Raw genomic sequence first — 16,151 nt, 5'->3', positions numbered from 1 at the left:
TATTACTTGGTACCTGAATCTGTACCATAAAAGAAGTCAATGAATTTAACACTTGAGCACTTTGCCTTATGCTATTTGAACATCAGCATTTATAACCTGACATTCTAAGAACCATGACCATGTTATATGTGACTGTGAGTTAGCGGTAATTTAGTGAAAACAGCAGCTGTATTTTGGAATAGTGATGCTGACACAAAATTTATTCCAAAATTTATTCAGGATTTCACAGAATCATCTGTCATCCTGTTCAGCATTATGCCCTATGCCTAATCACTATAAATTGAAAAATAGAGCCTCCTAGATGCAGAATAAGATCTATGTATTTAATTGAACAGATATTTGAAGATTTTATTCTGAGTATAATACAAGTTAAAAAAAAAAAAACAAAGATCAAGGCACTATCCAGCCATGGTTATGGGAGGTGGTTGCATTTTACCAGAAGTCTCACGAGCAGTAACCAGCTGCACATGCAACTCATTTATCTGTATTAGCCTCTTAGATACTAAATGCATATTTTTAGTTTGCTTATCATTGCTAATAAAATTGCAGAAGGTATAACATAAACATCTGCTAATGTTACAATAAACAGGAAGGTAATTACATTTGTAGTCCTTCCCTAATCTCTTGTCAAAAAATTTCCATCTATTCTTCCATTTAATACTGCATATTTACAGTTTCTTGTACTTACAACTGAGCTGTGTAAGACAAGAAGATTTTCTTAGCTAGCACTATTGAGAAATATTGTTTGCTTAATCAGCCCTTGGTTCTCTATGAGAAGTTTTTGCAAGAAGAAGCCAACAGAAGCAGATGTTTTTTAATGAAAGCAAATCCATTTTATTCTGTCACTTACACAGAGCAATTAAGTGCTACCGATCCAATCAAATACAATGAATATTCAGTACCTCTTTAACATTATCAGCCATGTTATTGAACCAACTGAAAGCATACCCCTGTGGCACACAAGAATTATAAATAAATCCTTATTACATCCTTTCTTTAAAACTTTTGATAAATTCACGTTGTAAGGGCATATACAATTTTCCAAGGATGTATTTTTATAATCTAATACTTAAGCAGACATATTTCCTCGTATACAATTAAAGGCTATTCATATAATGCACAGAACAACTGCCAGGGATCTTTCTTCTAATCTGTTTCCAAAATTCTCACTATTAATACTTCTCAGGATTATATACTGAGAGTTCTCCAGTACTTAATTTAAGCCCACAGAGCAGTCCTGAAGAAGTCTTATGTGTTCTTATGAGAGTAGATGTATCCTTTTACTTTCTTTTGAATTCCACCTGATCCTTTCAGTGGTACCTGGTCTCTTTTCCAAGGGCTATGCAGTAACAAAGGTCTATTTTTTTATTAGCAGTGCAGGCAGGTAGACCGTGATGGTCCATTTTCTCTTATTGAGCCCAGGAAAAACCATATTCTCTTTTCTTTGGCCTACAGGTTCTAACGGATTTGTTCAGTTTACTTGGTTATTATCATCCTAAGAAATAAAAGTGAAGAAGCCTTCTAGCTGCTTCAAATTGGAGTATTAGATGTCAACCTTTTAGTATGAAGTAAGAAAGAGTTTCATGGTTTCTACTTGTTTCTGCTCTCCATTGTCAAAGAAATTGGGAAATTTAGATCTTACAAGGGTCTTCTCTTGTCAAAAGAAAAATAGGGAAAAGGAGCAAATCAGACAGATAATCAGAGAATCTGGAGATTTTGTTGTACCTGAGAGATTAATGGCCTCCCATGGGGACAAAAGGCTCTGACCACTTGTATACATAGAATAGAAATTATTTATGCACTTCCTTGGCTCAGCTACATTTGCAATGTTTGATTAAACTTTATGTTTTAGCGAAACCTCCATGGTTTTTATACAGTTAAATATCAGTATGTTTATATATTTTTGCAGTTAATAGCAGTACGCCTCCTGTATTTCCCTATTGAAGTTGCAAGAAAATAAAGGAAAGCTTCTTTGTGACCTGTAGGTCACATGAAAGTGCTGATCTTGTATGTATTATGCAAAACTTGAGCTCTTTTTTCTTCTGAATGCAGGGGCTTATTCTGTTGAAGGCCACGTCCTGTATAGGTTGATGCCTCATGCTCCTCTTGTCAGCTCCTATTCTGTAAACTCTTGGTTTTCACTTCATTTTGCTAACTTTTCTTACCATTCTTTTAATCAGATAGATTATAGAGGTGACTGTTCTGTAAACACCCAAGATTCATTAACAAGAAGAAAAGCAGAGATAAATGCCTTCTCAAATTAAGATTTTCTTTCTAGTTACAAAACTATCTGCTTAAGGTGCATTTTTTGGTTTTCTTTTAAAGTCTCCAAAAGAAGTTAAGGAAAACACTGATTGTGATTAAAGAGCTGGTTTCTCTTTTATAATATGTAGAGGAAATCAATAAAATCAAAATTTTTATTATCTGTAATGGCTTCAAAAGTTTATAAAGGTAAGTAAATGGATTAAGTCTCATTGTCTTTCTGCATTGAAGACTGCCAGATTTTTCTCTCCAGGCTCTTTTCTTACTCAACAATGGACAAAGAAAAAAGTGAAAGTTCTAAAGTCTGGCAATTCATATGTATTATTCATCGGAAGGCATGATTTCTTTGACCTGTAAGTGTCAGATATCAGGCTATAGAAGGAGGCACAGTTTGCTGTCATTCTATAAAGATCATCGTCTGCAGATGCAGAACCTCGCGTGACCCGTTCTTTAGAGACTGCTTGTTGAAATGTTTAAGTAGTAACAATTCTCATTCCTCTTTCTCAGCTACTGTTGTGCAGTAGTGTTTCCCTTTCTTAAATCTGCTGTCCCAGAGCACATCCAGCATCACTATGGTTCAGCTGTGAACAGCAGAGGATCCCTTTGGAGCAGCTGGATCTGGCTGTGATCTGACATGGAGCAGTGCCCTGTTACCAAACCTCGGCATGTAAGCCGACTACAGAGTAATGTCTTCTGATTTTACGACTAGTTCCATCTCCAAATATAAAGGTATTTCTGTTTAAAAAAAAAGTACATATGATGTACCCTTTCTGTACTATCAGATTTTAATAGAGCTGGCACAGTGTAACTCCTTCACAACTGAACCTGATCTCTTTATTCATATCTTCACACCATTTTCAATCTTTATTTCTGTTTTCGAATTTGTGTGTGTGTGTATTTCAAAATGTCTTCTGTCAAGTAAAATGTAATTTTAAAAACTTTGGTGTACAAAAAATGAGATTGATGTATCCTGTTTTTCTTCACAAAGCATAGCTGATGTGCTCTGACAGGAATTGCGAACATTCAAAACAGTAACAAGCTGCCTTAAGAAAATAAGATCACAGAAAGCTCTCACTTATGTCTTGAGATCCCTGTCTTCTCTAAGTCAGGGCAGCATGCCATCTTCTTTAGCATGCATTCAAAGTGTTTCCTGGAACGAAAACAGAACAATTATGCTTAAGGTACTTCCTGTAGAATAGCATAGAAGAAACTCCAGCTGGTTTGGGATGAGATAGTTTGGGTGCTGAGAAAATGGTTTTACTGAGGATGCTTTTCTTGGCAGAGCAAATTATTTCTTGTTAGATTAATTGTAGCAACCATGCTGTTACTGGCTCCTGTGCCATCTTAATCTCTCTGTACACTAACTGCAAAAGCTAGCTTTTCTTCTCAGCACTTCACTGTTGTAGAAAAGTTATAATCATGTTCTGGTTTGCAATTTGACTTTCTTCTGTCAAGGCACGCCTTAACATAGAGCAAAATTTGGAAAACGATTATGTCTTGATAACAGGAACTTTCTGATTTGGGAAGACTGATCATAGATGTGCTATTCTATTGTCTTGTCCTGTTCTTAACTTCAGCACTTGCTGAAGTTGCTAGGCTGATAAAATTTGGAAGCTAAACTTCTTAAGAACAGATAAATGCCTTCTGGAGAGATTTCATCAGGAAATACCTTTTCACATAATTTTCTTTTAATGAAGGAGGATGGTGGTGTTTCATATGGAATTCTGATTTCTGAACACCTTTTATCTGTTTGATCTGACACTCACCTATGGTCAACCTGTGATCACCTATGGTCAACCTGTGATTCCTTCCACTAAATATAAGGAAAAATTAATCAGGACTAAATACAGGAATTACAGAGTTCAGTCTCATTACCAAGGCAATAAAGCAGAACCATTTCACTGTCTGTCTGCCCCTCCTGTTGCTTTTGATGATATGTGTCCAGTTGATAGTCATACCCCGAGTTTCAGCTAGAATTTCTATCTGGGCTGTTAGCATTTCCAGGATGGATGAGGAAGGACTGAACAAGTGCAGTCCAAACAGATTGGATTTGCTTCTTATCCCTACAAATGGTGGGGCTGCAGCAAGCTGCTGCATTTGTGCATGAGAGAGAGAGATGTTGTGCATCACACACATAATACACCTAAACTGCAAGTAATTTTGCCTGCTGCATTTTCAAAGGAGAAGGGAAGAGGATTTCATTTTAGGAATTCACAGATGAAAAGGTATTCCAAATGCTGTAGCTGTGACTCTCATGGATTAGCCTGAAAAACTAATTGTTTTTTTCTTTTTGTTCACTGTGTAGGTAGACATGGACCTTTTTCCCAATTCCCAATCAGGATCCAGATTTTTACAGCAGATCTTCAGAGACGCACAGAACTTGCAAAGCTAGAGTTGTCTTTGTGAAATACAAGTGTAGTATAATAGTAAGTACAATTATATGAAGTGGGACGTGCGTTATTTCTGTAGTTAAAGGTGTTAATGTATTCTCATACATTTTTATTAAATGAAGTAAAAAATTAATGGCAAATAATTGTAATATTTTGTAATGCAGTATGTTGTGTTTGGAGTCGTTGGGTGGACGGAAGCACTTTTATTTAAGGCAGCTCTCAGGTGCAAAACCATCTTACCGGAGATGTAACAGAAATCTTTGCTGATATTAAAAGGAAAGAAGTGGACACATTTCGGTACCTGCAAGTAGTCAGAGAGAGAATGGTGTGGAGGACTTGATCTCCAGTAGGTTTTTGAGCTCACTTGTTTGAGAGTCCGTTTGATGTTAGTGCTGTCACATCAACCAGATTTTTATTAAAAAGAAAGAAACAAAAGCAGTATCTCATGAGGCCTTTCAGGTTGGCATCTGTGGAATTATCACAAACTTTTATTACATAAGCACTGAGCAAATAGGGATAACTCAGCAAACACGACTTAGAATATTTTCCAGATTGCTCCTGATTGGTTTCTTGTTTTGATATAGAATTAGTTACCTTTACCAGCTTTGTACTTCTGAAAGGAAAGAAAGAATTGGAAAGTTTAAAGAGGGACAAGTTAATTTGTCGCAATCACCTATTTTCTACCTTGCCTGTATTTCATTCTTTTATTATCTCCATCCATGTGTATTTAATTTTGTCTTTTCCCTGGGCAAATAGTAAAATGTACTTTTTCAAACCCAGGTGTACCCATAGAATAGGCTATCATGTCCCTGGTTTTTGTGTTCATCCTGTTTCCTGGGAGTTACTTGGAGTTTTTGTTTTTCTCAAGAAGGGAAACATTTATTCCACTTGCCAAGTAGAGAAAAACTAATTACTTTGTTGAACAGCATCTGAATGGTAGTTTACAAATACTGTCCTATGAGCATGTTTTATCAACTCTCACCTCTTGACTAACACTGCAAGAATGGCAACAGAGGGTTTTATGATTCATGTTTTCAGTTGGCAATAGAAGTAAAGTCAGACTGATTTGTAACTCTTTTGGAAGTACTATTTCAAGCTGTTTATATGTTCAAGAAGAGATCACTGCACAGATGAAGATGTCTGCATTCAAAACCAGAATTCATTTTTGTAACAGGTGACTTTCATACTGTCTAATTTCAGGTTGGTAAGTACCTGAATTAGGAATCAGTAGATTCTCAAGAAAGTGTTTCTGAATATTTAAGTCAGCACTTTCTCTCCCATCTGACAGTATGAGCAGCTATGGTCTTGTCTTAGGAGCCTCAAAAATGAATTCAACAATTTGCTTAGTATTTACATATAAACCATTTTTTTTAAAAGATTCTATGTTTCACAGAAGTATAAGTTTGTTCTTCAGAACATCAGCCACAAATTCTTGACTTCACAAGTTAACCTTCATAGTAAGATTATACTTTTTTTTTTTTTCTTTTGGCATAGAATATGAAAGTACATTAATTCTTCACCTGAATTGTAATAACTTCAATTTACAAATGTTGAGCTAAAACAGGTGGATACTTTTCTTCAGATTAGTTCAAATATCAGGTATGTTTTTGCATTTTATTTTTTTCCTTTCTTCTTTTCCTTCCTCCACACCTTCCTCCCCTCTCCCCTTTCCCTTTTTTCTTTCTTACAGCACCATAGTTCAATTATTACTGAAAATTTACAGGCTCCTTTTTCCCTAAATAATCAAATAAAGCAAATTAAATAAGCCAGAAAAAATCAGAAATATGCCTGGCAGACAGCTAGCCTACTAGTTTTCTTGTGTAATTGAATAATATTTATCAAATAAGCTTTGCATATACTGGAAAAAAAACCAAGAAAAATTACGGACTATTAAAATACTTATGCCTGTTTTTCATTAGGTATGTACTGTCTTGAAAAGGTAAATGTGCATTAACACTTCAAGAGGAAAATACACAACTTCCTAAATGTTTTTGTGATAAATGGTTCTCTCAAGGTATATTTTGCTAGCATGATAAAAATAGCAATAATTTTATTCTGTTTCCATTTTATTTTTCTTTATATGTCCAGGATACCATTAATATATCTCTGTGAAAAGAATTTTTATCAGTAACTGCAGCATCTGGCATCACCCTCATGTGACTGAACAAAAAAATGAAACGCTGTGGGCAGTCAGAAGGACTACCAATGCTAGTGGGTAAGGATATCTGCACAAAAATAGACTCTTGCTTTCTCATCTGTCATTTGTTAATCAAAATGGTTTACTCTAGTCTTTGGAAGTTAGTGAATTTGGACTCTGCTGAAGGTCACACGAAGTGTTTCATCATCAAAGTCCCAACACAAGACAAGTCGTACTTAAAAGATATGTTTTGATGGATTTCTCAGTTACAAGATGATATTCTTTGAGAAGAATGGTCCCCAATAGGAACCAGTAAATTACTTTTAAGATTGTAGATGGTTTTTTGAATTAGGAACAACAGGTGGTTGAGCAAAGGTGGTTCCACAGAAAGATGGGAAGAGAAAATTTCTGCTGGTAGGCTGCTTCCTAGACTAAGGAAAAACACATCAAAAATTTTCTTTCTCAAAATTGGGGAAGAAGGGAAGAGTAGGATTTATTTTGCTTACCAACATGCAAGCAGTGGCACATGAGCCCAGCAGTTGTGAAAGCACCACCTCTTCAAAACAGCTGGTGGACATTAGGGTGCAAACTGTAATGTAACTTGAACAACTAGTTCTTATGTAAGTACCCATGTTTCAGTCCTTGCCTGATTTATGGCATAGGGTTTGCACAAGGCTCTGTTCTATTCTCTAATATGCAGAGATGATCTGAGGCAATTTTTAATGATGTCTATTCAATACAGGTAACTCTTGTGTCAAAGTAAAATCCAAAAACATCAAAAAACAAGCTCAATATATTTCAATATTCTTAATATTTAGCTGGTATGGCTAATAGTCTGCACGCATTTCCTGGAGAACCTTGTCAAAAATATTTGCTCAGATCACATAAATGTAGTTTCCATTCAAGAATTTCTGCTGGTAATTGATATTCTGGCCCAGTGTTTCTACCTGGAGCCCTGCTGAGTGGGACTCATGGCTGTTGGTTGCTATAGGTTGCTATCAGAACAGTCTAATAGTTTTGTAAATCAGTAGTTGTTTTCACTCAGAAATTCGAGTCAAATATGAAATGAGACTTAGCTAAAGATGGAGAACGATGACGGGTTATGAAATGTGGCACCTGAAAAGGGTGTAGTTCATAAGTCTTTCATGTCTTGTGTATTAAAATTAAAATAGCATCTATTTTAGTCCTACCAGCAAACAGCTTGCCAGTAAGTACTTGCTGAAATTCTTGGTGTTTCAAGAGCTAAATCTGGCCATAAGCAGCTGGAAGAAATCATTGTAAAATGCAGGAAAAACAACGCAAGTGCTTCTGCTGTATTGTTTAGCAGGAGACACCCGAATGCATTGCAGAAACTTGACCGTGCTGCAAGGTGAACTGAGATAGCTGTTCTTCATCTTTTTCTACTTGAAGAACCAAAATGCCTTATTTTTGGAGTGGGTCAGCCCAGGGTTGTTCCAGCTTCCATACTGTCACCTCAGTAAGATGAACAGAATGATGACTGTCCCATCTGTTATTTATGCCTTTGAATTGATTCTATGAATGACTGTTTTTTCATTCTTATATTCATTTACCACACAAGTGAGACTGCAAGAATCAATAATACCTTTTCAAAATAATTCTGCAGAATGTTACTGTTGACTAAATTTTCTTAGTTGTTCACCTTATCATAAAATAAATCTGCTTGTTAACAGAAAAACCATCACCGTAAAGTTAAAAAAGCTCATTTTGTGCTGTACTAAGATTGCACTGAATTGCATCTCTGGAATCAACCACAGGTGTGGTTTCAGATTTTAGACTGTGACTGTTAAAAGTGCCGTGTTTTCCCTGGCCCCTTTTTCATTTGTAACCCAAGTACCAAGAAGACAGCTAATGATAAAATGCTGGAAGATCCACCATTAACTGCATAGGCAGCAGTGATTTGCCTCGCATTATCTAGCTTTCTTCACTGCACAGATCCTATAGGTCCTGCATGCACAATGCGAGCAATTACTGGAGCTGCTGAACTCTAAGAAAAATGCTTATCTTCTGAAATGGCAGCTCTGCTTTCTTCTGGTCTGAAGCCCAGATGTTAGAAATAGGCAGATCATTTTCTTTTCTCAGATTTCTCTCCTAACAGAAATCTTGATCTTGGTTTCAGAAATGGTTACCATATCTTTAAAGCACATCACATTTATCTGTCAGTTATCGCTGCGTGGTCTACAGATAGAAAATGATATTTGTAGTTTATATAAATGAAATTTACTCATTTTAAGTCTCATTTTAAGTATATTTATGGTTAGCTTGCTTACTTTATTTGCTTTTTATTCCTGCATTAACTCTTATTTGAAGAATGTATGTGATATTTAGGGAAATTTTAATGATTCCAAAACCATTTCAATATTTAAATGCATCTAAAATATTTTTTATTAGTCTTCTGTAGATGAAGACCTTTAAAATGCAATTGGTGTCAACCACAATGCCTTGTGAGTCATTCTGGGCTATTAAGAAGCATACTAGTCATTTCTCAAGCCAGCACTTTTAAAACAAAGTCCTAATTCATGGACTATTTGGAAAATGTTAAATAGTAAAATAGTTCTCATCAGCAGACTAATCCCACTGTAAGCAAAGTGAATTACATTTGTCTGTAGGCACATCTATGTATCCTTATCACTCTGTTTTCTGCACTCTGTTCTACTGTGCAGTCTGGTTCCTCAGCCAGTCTTCATATTGAATTTTGCTGAAGTAGTTATAATAGTTATATAGTAATAATTATTTATAATACTAAATATTAATTCTGCAGTTCATGAAATTGTTCATAAATGTACTTCCATCACCTGGCTTAAGGATGTAGCCCTAGTGCCTTGGGTTCAGATAATACTTCGGAAAAGCGTGCATGCTGTTAGTGCTCCTTTTTTAAAGTGAAAAACAGCAACACAAAAAGAGAGACTGCCAGAATCAGACAGACAAGCATCGCTGTCCTCAAGGTGATACAAACAGATTTCTCCATTCCTCTCTCTGGATTCCATTGCTATCTAAACTGCAGGTCAGATGCTGACTTACTCTGCCTCTGGTTGATCTGTTATCTGCTGTTGTACCTGCTCTCAGGAGCATATTTTGTTGCCAGCCATAGCTGTCACTGAAGTTTTCCTTTTATCCTGTAGTTACGTCTCAAAGAATTAGAGACATTTTAATAACTGGTACGTTGTTTCCTAGAAACACTTTTTATTTATGGTTACACTTACACAGTTACACAGTATGTATAAATGCTATACAAAAGATGTTACCAAAAAAGCCAACGATTTGGTATTTTTTTGACTTTCCGAATCAATTTTTCAATGTGTTGTGGCTGTTAAGGAATTCGGCCTCCTGCCCTCCTGCCTTTCACTCTCAGAGATACTTCTACTCCTCAGAAATGTACTTCTGGCAAAGGAGACAGAATGCTTAAATAAAGCTTCTGGACATATTTTCAGCTGCTCTGTGGGTTCATCTTCATAACCCACACAGTGAGGTTTGTTGTAACCCACCCTCACTATAGTTGTTCCTGGGATGTAGGTAAGTGTGGATTCTATCAGAACATCGGGATACTCTGTAACAACATTTGGCTATTTATCATGTAATATGGAAATGTTTCATTTCAATAAAACATCAAGATATCAGACCTCTAGGGAGATTGCATCACAGATCAAAATTCATGAAGTAATTTTAACAGGAAAGAATTAAAATGTAGATATTTGCAGCAAACATGCATTGGGAGAAGTAGGAAAATTACTGTTGTGCAAAGCTTGGCTTTGTGTAAGTGCTTTTCTAATACAGAACTTGTCAACAGAAAAATAAGCAAAAAACTGTTCTATACGTGCTCTTTGCTATAAAGATGGACTGTATGATGAGGACATAGATTGTATTATTTATTCCAAACACTGACCAGTATTTAGAGTCTAAAAGGGGACAAAAAGCATGGGAAAAGTTTCTTAAGTGTTTTTCAAATAGTGTTAATGCCAACCTGTCTGTATTTTGGCACACTTACCTTCCTGTTTCGATGGTATTACTGAGCCTGAATAGCTACAAAACTCAAATGTAAGGAAGGAGAGTCACATGCCAGCAAGCTCTAACTTTCAAAATACAATATTTCTTCATCTGCAGTTGGCAAAAGCAACCAACAGCCATGAAAGGGCTGTATCTCAGTGAGGAATTAGAGGGCTCTAAAGTCAGCTTCTACTTCCAAACCAATTTTTATCCTTGTTGACATAGTATATGAAAATACAGTAATAATCAAGTCGTGCTGTGGGCCTCGTTCCCTCTAGCTGGAGGCACTGTTGGAATGCTATTAGTATTGAGATAATAAATCTGAAACCAGCTGATGGAAAAGTTCCATTTGTATTTTAAAATGTCCAATTATGCCAGTATTTCTGTGATTAATACACAGGGCTGTTTACACAAATGAGAAATGTTCTACATTTTGAGCCCTCCTTTTAATACAGATTTGGGTCACAGCTTACTTTCAAGCAGGCACCCGCAGTTGATCTAACTCAGAGAGACAGTAACTGATGGCAGGAGAAAGGAGGAAGAAAAGGATCCTGCTCCTGATAACCCCCATTGGTGACTGTGGGGCATGGGCTTCCTCAGCTGAGGAGGATTTCTATGTAGTGAGCAGACATGATGTTTTCATTAGCTGTCATTAACTTATCTAACCACTTTTAAACCTGTCCAAGCTTTATATAGTTTACAGATTCGTGGCTTGAGAATTAATTTCTTGTGGTGCAGGAAATCTATCATTTTCTCTTTGTGATTTTCTCTGTCTTCATCATGTTCTCAGTCCCTTTTTTCAGTGCAAAAGACAAAAGATCTTTTGCATATGTATGTCTGTTACCTTTGTTCATCTCTGCCGTTGGTACTTTTATTGTTATTCTTTCTGTGTTTGTAGGGAAGCATTATTCGAATACAAATGGATTCATAGAGCTAAGGTCCTTATTTTGTTTTTGGTAAGCTCTGAAATCCATCCAGTTGTTTTGACTACTACCTCGCATAAAGTTGCTATTAGCAAAAAATAAAAAGTAATTCCAAGATTTTTGCACTCTGTATGTTACCAGTGTTAAAACCCCAAGCACACTGCTTGGAAATTATCGACGTAGAACTTAATCTGCCATTTTATTGACTGTTTTTAGTCAGTGTCGTGAAAACTTTTTTCAACACTGTGCTGATTACTTCCAATCTCACTCTTCTATTTCAGGTTAGAGGACAAACCTGCTCACCCTTCCATGTGCACTCTTCCACATCGGTTATGCAAATATTAGAACAGCCCCATCAATGACCTGTGGGGGATCCTGGTAACTGATAACCAGGTTTTAAAAGCCAGTGGAGGGGTGGAATTGCCTTCACCAGAGCGACAGTGTCTTGAGAAGCCCAGAAACACCACAAGTTTAGGTTACAGGCTGATACGCAAATGCTCTAATGATGAACTTTTGATGTCTTCTAAGAGGAAACTACAGTCAGTTTTTGTAATTAAATCAGGACAGTTAAAAAACTTAAGGGGAGACAGAAGACCGCTGTTTAGACTAACGCAATCTTACAGAACAGTGAAATGTCTAAACACTACTTGCATTCAATGCTAGCTGCCCATCAGGCTCTCCTTATCCAACACAGGCTAAGACAGCAGTCCTGTGCAAGAAGCAACAGTTTTTCACATGTGAAGGAACCAAAGAAAGCTGAACATGTTCATGAGCAGGGCTGGGGTTGCGCTGCTGTGCCCGTGGTATTTGCCAATAGCTTGACAACAAAGTGTCACAAGAGTAGTACTAGAAAACTCAACAGCTGGCTCAGAATTGCTCTGTTGCTCTGAGCGATACCTATATACACTTCCTTTGTGTTTGAGCTCTCCTTTTCACATTTTGTTACCAGGTCTTACACATTTTTGTCTACTTTGTGCTTGCATTTGGAAAGCATATCTGATGTTCTGCCCAAAAACTGGCTTAAGATAGGGTAGTTCAAACTGCTTTAAAGCACACAGCTTATTTAGATTTTTTACTTTAAGAATGGAGCCAGAGAAAATAGCTTTAACAATATAGAAGGTGGTGGAAGCCTCTGGAAACCGGAAAGATCAGTGCTAAGGAAATACAAGTATCGCTTTTATGGAAATATAATTACACTGAATGTTCCTTATTTGTTTCAGGAGCAATGCAACTGGGTGTGATGGAGCAAAAGGCGTTTGTGACTAATGTGAGCGAGGTCGGCAGCTCTGCGCTAGGAAAGGCATCGTCACAGAAACGATTTGCATAAGGTAAGTACAGCCTAATGTGCTGCTGACCGCTCCATCAGCCAAAATAGTACCGCAGGTCACTAAACAAGCACAAAAAACAATTCAGTATCTTTTTGTTACTTCTTTCTATCAGCCTAAGCATGGAGATCACGCTATGAATGCCCTCTTAAGGGAGTCCCAAAGCTTGTGCAAATGCAATCTGGTAAAAACTAGAGGTTTGGCAGTGCACATCGAAGAGTTATGAGATAGCATGAGAAGACTTAGCAGAGTTCGAGCCTGTTCCCCACACAGCTCCTTGTGCCTTGCTCTGCAACAGCCAAAGCATTGGTCTGTTATAAACATTAGTCTGATCTTAAATCCAAGACACAGCACCATATCAATACTAGGCTAAGTCTATCCCAACCACAATAATGAGAATGACTAAGTTCTGTTTCACCCCACAGAAATGTAGATTTAGAAACAATTTTTACTACAGCAGTTTGCTCCTTCCTTTCTTGCCTCCTCTCTATCTTATCAAAATATGAATTAAATTTTTAGAGTGGTGCAAATTAGAAATCATGGGTTTACTGGATTCCTCACACACTCACAGTACTGCATCTTCATGTGTCCCTACATAAATGACTTCTAACAATACGATATTGGGAGAATGACTTGGGGGATACAGTTTTATAGATTAGGGCAGCTTCAGTCTTTCAGAGGCTCACGTGGGCCAAGTTGTGTTTTGTACATTTGGGATAGGAAAGATCCTCTGTTGTAGCCACTTCTCTTTTCTGCAGCAGTGCAGCACCCTCTCCTATACAGCAGCCTGAAGTGCTGCCTCATTCTCCTTCGGGCTTTGTTCCTTGAATAAAACAGACAAAGATCTCTTGCAATGTTTTCTGCCCCCGCAGAAATATAGGGATTTCAGAACAAGATCAGAATTGCTCAGAGGCAGTGCAAGAGTAGTCCCATGGCTAAAAACAAAGTCCAAATAACAATGGAAAATTGACTACCTACTAGTATTTGCTAATAGAGGATTGTCACTGCTAAATATCCTTGTACTGCTTGTATCCATCAGGATGCAAATGTGGTGGTATTTTTTAAGTTTATGCAAAGACCTCAAGAAGAATTGAATTAACTCTCTGCAGCCCGAAAGGTGCAGCAATCTTTTTCTCTTCAGCCCCATCCTTGTCTCACAGCTATTTTAATAGTGATGCTGGGATCCCAGCCTTTGACAGGCACCATAACTTTTCAGGCACCACTGCATACTGTATGCACTCAGAGAAAAGAAACCTTCAGGTAGTGACCTCATCTTAAAAACAAAAAAACCAAACACTCCCACCAAAAAGAAATTAAAAAAAAAAATAAAAAAATCAGGAAGCTCAGAGGCTGCCAAATGCTGTCATCTTCTGCAATCCTGCTATTCATTTCACTTGGATCCTTACTATGTACACACCTCTGCCCTTTAAGCCATGAATGGAGCTGTGGAGATCTCCGCAGCACCACCTTCAGCACAGTAAAGAGACAGAAGAGATGATGCTGGCCAGAAATATGCTCATCCTGAGTGCACATTGTGGCACCATGCCACACAAAATCATCGCTCCAGAAAAGAGAAAAAAAAAAACTCTTTTCACCCCATGCCAAAGAACCAGAGCATGTGCGGATGAGTAACAAAATGGAGTGTGCTAAAAGAGCAGGAAATAAGTTCTGGGTTTCTTATTCAGCTTTCTCCCTCCTCTAGATACATTCTGCCTTATTTTTGCTGCACATCTTCACAAGATTTTTTCTTTTTTTTTTTTGCATTGCTACCATCTAATGGTTATAATGTCTTTGCCTTAACTCTAATGGCAGCAATTTTGTCCCACTCATATACAGATTTCAGACAAAAATCATACAATAGCTTTTGTCTTTTTGTCAAAAAAGAATAGTAGTAAAATACCAAAATTACCATCAGACTTCCATCACCCCTTTTTCCCTCTTTCTGGGGGGTAAAGTCTTTCTTCCCTCAGTTTTCCTGAATTTCTAATGATGAAGAAGGTTATGATTAATTTGCAGACAGAGCAACCCTTTTCTGAATGCACACTGCTCAATAAATGAACAAGCTGCTTACAGTAATTAAAGTAATGTCATCCTGTGCTCAAATTGCTTGTGCTAATAGGGCTAATTGGCAACAGAAAGCATTAACTCTGATTAGTCATACGTGTCTAATGTCATCACCAGTGCCTATAATTTTCTACACAGAGGGAATTTCACATCTGTTTTAAATCACTTGTCTGTTGTCTGCATCGGTGTTCTTTCCTACGTTATTTTAATCAAAGGTTATTGTATTACAGTAAATGATAGAAAAGTTTATTTTCTTTTTTGAAAGTAAAGAAGCGCACGGCGGAGAACACGACGTTAGGGAGTGCCAAGTCACTCATTCTGAAGTATTTGATTGCAACTAAATTAATAAGTGTGGATTTTCCTCCTTTCGCATATAGCCAGCTGTGCCCTCCTACAGGATGTAGATCAGCTGGAACAGAACATCCATCTAATCAATTTAGACCACAAGCTGTATTTCCCAGTAAAACAGATGAGCCAGAAGATCCATTTTAAATTTATTTTGGAAATTTGCAAAGAATTATTTTCAGGAACACGAACTTCCCAGCTTTTGCCCTCTTCATTGCAGGCAAACTTTTGGCCGCAAATAGAACAATTGTTGTTCAATCGATCCAAACAGACAGGCATTATATTGTCAACAATCCAGTGGCTGCAAAACGCAGCTTCCGAGATCAAGGTTTACTCCTCCTTGCACTCCTGCCCCTCTTGCACAACTCTTTTTCCTGTTTGGAGATTCTGTTGTCCCTTCCGTTACCTACCACCAATTTCTATAAGCGCTTTTCCTAAGCTATACTTAGGAGATGTCTGGAATTGACATGGCTTTGTGTTCTCTGTTCATATTATTACAATTTTTGAAAGCATGAAACTGTCCTCAAATTCTGTAGCTGACCTTTACATGTATTCCTTTGCTAACTTTTCCGACCGTCCAGTTTTAGCCAACATAATTTTATGGCAACATGTGTACAGCCAGGAGTTGGACTCAGCATTTCTTGTGGGTCCTTTCCAATTCAGCAAAGACTACAATTCCATCATCAAATCATGTTTAAAAAAA

At 37.2% G+C, this 16,151-nt stretch overlaps 1 long non-coding RNA gene across 6 annotated transcripts in view; it reads left to right on the top strand.

Moving 5' to 3' along the window:
* The window catches only part of LOC104911054, a 35,861-nt gene that overhangs the window by 13,569 nt on the left and 6,141 nt on the right, over positions 1 to 16,151 (top strand). For 3 of the 6 annotated variants that reach the window (XR_004159856.1, XR_004159857.1, XR_004159855.1), the window contains 4 exons: positions 2,770 to 2,991; positions 4,568 to 6,251; positions 6,741 to 6,867; positions 11,996 to 13,042. This is a non-coding gene — a long non-coding RNA (uncharacterized LOC104911054). The remainder of the gene's footprint in view (positions 1 to 2,769; positions 2,992 to 4,567; positions 6,252 to 6,740; positions 6,868 to 11,995; positions 13,043 to 16,151) is intronic. The other 3 variants (XR_004159854.1, XR_004159859.1, XR_004159858.1) reach the window with 3 other exon arrangements.

Source organism: Meleagris gallopavo, chromosome 5 (genome assembly GCF_000146605.3).
Source record: "Meleagris gallopavo isolate NT-WF06-2002-E0010 breed Aviagen turkey brand Nicholas breeding stock chromosome 5, Turkey_5.1, whole genome shotgun sequence".
Taxonomy (NCBI): Eukaryota; Metazoa; Chordata; class Aves; order Galliformes; family Phasianidae; genus Meleagris; species Meleagris gallopavo.
This window is presented reverse-complemented; position numbering and strand designations above follow the sequence as displayed.